Source organism: Stenella coeruleoalba (assembly GCF_951394435.1).
Source record: "Stenella coeruleoalba genome assembly, chromosome: 5".
Classification (NCBI taxonomy): Eukaryota; Metazoa; Chordata; class Mammalia; order Artiodactyla; family Delphinidae; genus Stenella; species Stenella coeruleoalba.
In genome coordinates this window covers 140,640,939-140,647,234 of record NC_137150.1, presented here as the reverse complement: position 1 = coordinate 140,647,234, position 6,296 = coordinate 140,640,939, and positions in this window count along the sequence as shown.

Genomic DNA, 6,296 nt, shown 5'->3' with positions numbered 1-6,296 from the left:
ATGGAATCCTAACCACTGGACCGTCAGGGAATTCCCCTTAACTTTACATTTTGAAAGAGTTTTAAAATATAGAAAAGTTGTAAGAATAGCACATAGAACCCTGGTGTCCCCTTCGTAGATTTTCCCTTTGTTTCCATTTAATTCTCTTGCCTCGTCACTCCCTTTTCTTCCGGATCTACCCACCCATCCATCCCCCAACCCCCTCATCCATTCATCTCTTCGTCCCCCATGCACTTATCCATCCATCCATTCGCCCCATCCATCTCCCCATCCACCTGTCCATCTGTCCATCCATCCATCTCTCTGAGTAGGTTGCAGAAAATAGGCCTCATGACCCCTAAGTACTTCAGTGTGTATTTCCTAAAAACAAGGACTGTAGCCATGGTGTATCTATCAAAATCAAGAAATGAACATTGATACGATGCCATCATCTAATGTACAAATCCTTTTCAAGGGTTTACTGACTGTCCCCAGAGTGTCCTTTATAGGAGAACCACGAGCCAGCCACAGTCTCAGGGCTCCATTCCATCCTGGCCCAGGATCTCGCTGTGTTGCGTTGTTAAGACTCTTCAGGCTTCAGCCCTCGTTTCTCAGTGTCGTCTTTCATGACCTTGCCTTCAGGGAGGTACAGCCAGTAATTTCGTGGACTGCCCTCAGCGTAGGTTTGTCTTAGTTCTCTTCTGGATTTGACCTAGGCTAAGCATTTTTTTTTTTAACATCTTTATTGGAGTATAACTGCTTTACAATGGTGGCTAAGCGCTTTTGGCAGAAACACCACAGACGTGACACCGTGTATGAAGTATAGCTTACCTTTTAATTTTTTGATTTGTATCATGTGCTCACAAATTCCTATTTGAACGCTTATTATCCTTTATTTTGATGTTGGAATTATCCCTGATTTGGCCAGTTCCGCACTGGCTCTCGCGTCCCTTTGATGCCTCCCCATCAGTCGTTGAGCACTTCCTGCTTTCTGACACAATGAGGTGGTCCAGGCACATGCTGTACTTCCTTCACCCCAGCCTCAGAAGCAGCCATTTCTCCAAGGAAACCAGTTTCCTTCGGTGAAGAATGGTATTTAGAAGCCGAGATCTGGGCGTTAGACGCACTCATTGTTCCTGGAGTACCACTGCCTCTCGTCCCTCAGGAGACAGATCTGGGAAAAGCGTGTGTGTGTAACTTTCATGTATACACACATACATGTCCCCATGTCTTCTTGAGAACGATGGTTTCACATCGATGCCTTCAATTACAGCCCGACACCCCAGGGTGTATTCCAGCTTCTCCGTACTTGTATCTGCTTCCTCTGACAGTGAGGAGGTTGGTCCCCATCGTCCTCAGTACATTGTGCCCATTCGCCCCGTCCCCATGCGTGTAACGAATCTGCCTGCTGTGCTGGCTGCCCCCTCAGCCTCTGTCCCTTCTCGCCGCCTGAGCCAGCAGGTCCCTCCCTGCCTGTGCCCAGCAGTGCGCCAGCTGAGAGCTCCCTGGTCCGTGGAACGAGGATTCTTTTAAAAATCCTTTTGCGCCAGGAGTCGAGACGCAGGAACTTTCACTTACTAAGCCTCTGCCGTTTGGCTTAAGTTTCCTTTTCTTCCGGTGTGCACCTTCTTCACTTCCCTTCCTGTCCTGAGATAGTTTAACAACATTACATTTTTCCTTCTTCGCTTCCCGTAGAAGTCGGGCTTTCCGCCATTTTTCTCTGATCCCTATTTCATGCTTTTTCATTTAGGAGCATCTTCTGGTTTGAGGACGGCATGAATTTTTCTTAGATTTTCTGCTCTAGAAAAAAAAAAAGCCTCTTTGTTCTTGGGAGGAAACAAGAGTGAGTCTTTTTTTTTTTTTTTTTTTTTTTTTTTTTTTTTTTTTTTGCGGTACGCGGGCCTCTCACTGTCGTAGCCTCTCCCGTTGTGGAGCACAGGCTCCGGACGCGCAGGCTCATCGGCCGTGGCTCACGGGCCCAGTCGCTGCGCGGCACGTGGGATCCTCCCGGACTGGGGCGGAACCTGCATCGGCAGGCGGACTCAACCACTGCACCACCAGGGAAGCCCCAAGAGTGCATCTTAAACTTCAGATGCTGTGCTGTTGCTCTGGGGCTGAGGGTCCCTTGGGACACCCCCAGAGAGTGCCCCCTGGGGCCTGGCCTGGGGCAATATCAGAAAGACATGCCAGCCTTTTCTTCAGCAGCTCTGAGAAGTGGAGATGGTAGGTTCTGGAAGAGAAGAGGCTCTTAGCTGGAGCAAGTGGATGCCCAGGGCAGCGCCCTCCAGCACTGACATCCAGGTCCACAGATGACCCGGCTCACTGCAGAGTCCTTCCCGCAGCCTGGGAATGAGGTCAGAACCAGGGGCGACACTGCACCGAACATTCCCTTGTCACCACCCAGGACCACCCGCACGGGAACCACCCAACACATAGTAGCAGAGGTCTCAACCCCAGCCTCGGGGACGTAGTCCCCTGGGCTCAGGTGCCGCTTGACTTTATTGCCACCATGTCACTCTTAGAGACACACCTGCAGCCACACTCCAGAGCAGAGAGGTCGGACACCTGACCGTGACTGGTGTGTCCCTTCTGTTTCCACGGTGTCAGGACTCCGCGTCCAACAAGCGTTAGGCCATCGTGGGCGGGTGCAGATTCCTCCTGAATCCCCGCCGGGCAGAGGGCGGCAGCCGTTCAGCTCCTGGTGCGCTCCCGAGATGTCTGGGTGCGGAGGGCTCCCTCGGCAGACAACTGGCTTCCCACCTGAGCCCTCCCTCCGCAGCACTGCCTCGCCAAGAGTCACCACCTTCCAGGTCTCTCAACCTGGTTCCAGTTCTCCGGGGCCTTTGTCTGCTGGAGGTATTTCACTGTCCAGTATCTTGGGTGAGGCAGGCAGTGTGATTAAGGCCTCCTGTTGACACGGCAGCAGAGAGAAAGTGGGCCTTTGCAGACGCTGGCATTCAGCAGAGTCCTTGCCCCTAAGCTTACGCTTCGGTGGCCGGCTTATGGAAAACTTTGACTCTTGGCCCTGGACAAGTTTTCCTCCCCACTCGGCCTCCCCTCCTCCCGTCCCCTTTTTCCCTTCTCCCCTTCCTCCCGCCTTCCATTCCTCCCTCCCTCCTCTCTCCTCCCATCCTTACCTCCCTCTCTTCCTCTTTCTCCTCCTCCTTTCCTTTACGATTATCCTATGAGGTCAGGGGCTCAGGATCTCCCACACAGGACCTGCACGACCTTCTCAGGTGCCGGAGCTCTAGGCATTCTGTTGTGTCCATATGCGCGAACATCGTGATCAGGGGACAGTGGCCCTGATGGTGACTGTTGAGTGAGAAGAGGCACCGGGTGGGCAGTATTCCAGGCAGTGGTGCTAGTCATAGCTTTGGGCCCCCTTGGCAAAGAAAAGTATACTGCTTCATGTGCCAGTGTCAGGGATGGCTGGATCCAGGTGTTCACAAGTGTCACCCTTCCCCGGTGTTGGTTTCATTAAGGGGCAGGCAGACCCCTTGCAAAAAAAAAAAAAAAAAAAAAAAAAAAAAAGCCCTGGCCTCTCCAAGCTTAAATAACCTCAGTTTGAGGATCCCAGTAGAAAGAGGACTTCTTTCCCCCAGTATCTGCCCCTTCCCACCCCCCAAATTACACATCGTTCATAGAAACTTAGACACTTTTTTTTCTCCCCACATTTTAACAGACCTGGGAGAGTAGATGACACCTTACAATTGAAGTTGGCGGCATTTTTTTCTCTTTTGGAGGTGCTTTAGGTAATGGTACATTTTATCATTCGTGGCATCTCAGAATTGCTGTAATATGGTGACCTCTGTGCCTGGTAGTGCCATTCCTAAGACCAGTTGTGGTAGCCAGGGGAAGAGAACGTTCTCGTTGGCAGGCTGGGTCAGGCTGGGCAGTCTCAGCCCGGAACATGGGGGTGGTCGTTTCCTAGAGGAAAATCAGGACACTTCTGCTGGAAAAGGTGGATTAGAGGCTGGGCAGTGACAGCTACAGGTGTCATCACACAGGGACCCCCACAGAGAGTCCTCGGAAGAGCTGGAACCACCTGGGGACCTGAGCTGCATGTGGAATGGGTGTCTGGGCATCTTCTCAGGAATCGGACAGAGGGGTCCCTGATCCAGGCCCCTCTCAGAACCCCGGGAGAAGGGCAGGGATGTCCCGGAAGGAGGCACCGTCAGCCGGGCCGTGGAGACAGTACCCAGTGGCTTCCAAGACACAGTGGGTGTGTCAGAGAGCAAATCTTGGGGTCACCCACTAGATGCATCAGAAGTGGGGGAAGAGCCCCTGTTCCCAGGCTCTGTGAGGTCGTCACCGCCTCTGGAGGGAACAGGAGTCGTCCCTAGCTCCTGAACTTTGCCTGGAAGGGGAGGTACAGAGCCAGGACCCCTGCCCTCCCCAAGCCAAGCCGGACCTAAGAGGGTGCCCACCTGATTGAAGGGGACGAAGCCACCGAGTAACGGAAAGGCTTGTAGGAAAAATGCCCTTGCTCCGGTGACTGCCCCTGGGGGCTGCGGGAGGGAAGAGCGTTCCAGAGCCTCCCAGGTAACTGCTGTGGACCATGGTCGTGAAAGGGTTACACAAAGAGTAAGCTACCTCCCTGACTGTTGGAAAGCGCTAACATGTATAATAAAGATGTTTACACTACGAGAAGCAAGCTCGAATTAAAAAGAAAAGAAAAACGTTTGGCTGCTGGATGAGGATGAGAAAACGGTGCAATGGGAGACAAGACGGCCCAGGGCAGGGCGCGTCCCTGCTGGTCATTTCACACCTACGAGCACGTGTACGGAAGAGAATAAAGGGATAGCTGTATGTAGCTCCAGTAAGATGCTCGTCAGTCTGCGGGGTGCTGCCCCAGAGCGTGAGGGCCCAGGGTGCTGGGGGAGGACACCCACTTTCTATGACACGTGTCTGAGCTGGATGCTCAGAGCCTGGAGGTTTCCTCAAGCTGTGGGCCCTCGGTGGCCACCAAAGAAAATGAGGTCTCCCTCCTTCCTCCCTCCCTGAGTCACTGCCTGGGCTGGTCGGGCCACTGGACAAGCGAGCCCCAGCTGAAGTGGCACCTGGCGGGGACAGTGAGTGTGGTCGGTGGGGAGGTGGCCCCCGCTCGGGAGAAAGCTGTCTCTTGGGGACACTGCTGCCTCCTCCGTGGGCTGTGGCCACGGGACCTCCTTTTCCTTTGGTCTTTCCTGGGTGGCTGTGGGGAGAGAGCCCTGCTAATTAACCAACCAGCTCCCCAGGACAGGAGGCATCTCCCCGTCTCTCAGCCTCTCCCTGTGCTTCTGGGAACAAAGCCAGCTGAATGTGTTGATCTGACATTAAAAACGTCAGTCTTCAGGGGTGAAGGTACCAGATTCTGAAGGGCATAGACAGACACAAGGAATCCTCAGCATCCTCCTGGGGGCCCTTAGACGCAGACCTCTCCCAGCCCCCTGCTCCATCAAAGGCGGGACACGTTTGAACCAGACGTGCCTGGACCCAGTGACCCCCGGTGTGTCTGGAGTGGTGTTGGGGGAAGGAACTCAGTGAGGGGAAATTAGGCCAATTCTCTATCCTCGCAGGTGAGAGTGGTGCCTCCCCTGCCCCTCTAGCCTCTCTCCCTTCTCTCAGCATCCAGCACCTCTAGGCAGGAAAAGATCTATGGCCCTGACAGTTAAAGGTCCCCACCCTCCATCATCCTGCAGAGACACCTGCTCATTGATAAACCCGGCCCACGCACACAGGGCTTCCAAACATCACTTACTTACTCGTGTCAGGAAGATAAACAGTGAACCCCTCACAAGAAAGACAAAGACACCACCCCCAACCAGCCCAACAAGCAGAGAAAACAATCACAGAAAACAAAGTATGGAGAGAAAACTTAAAAATCTACAATCATCTCAGAGAGAAAACAGAAGATTTTTTTTGATGTGGACCATTTTTAAAGTCTTTATTGAATTTGTTACAATATTACTTCGGTTTTATGATTTGGTTTTTTGGCCACAAGGCATGTGGGATCTTAGCTCCCTGACCAGGAATTGAAGCCGCACCCCCTGCATTGGAAGGCGAAGTCTTAACCGCTGGACCACCAGGGAAGTTCTGAAAACAGAAGATTTTAAATAAATGGAAACCAGACAGGTGTGTGTGTGTGTGTGTCTGGGTGTCTGTGTGTGTAAACATTTAAAGAACAGAAACTGAAAATTTTTAAAATGTGATGGGAGAAATGAAAGTCTTAAAAGAAGGACAGGTCAGAATCATTCCAGGAGGCCCAACATCCCAATAATAGGAGTTCCAGAAATAGAGAAGGAGGCAAACATGCCCAAAGTAAAGGACGTGACCCT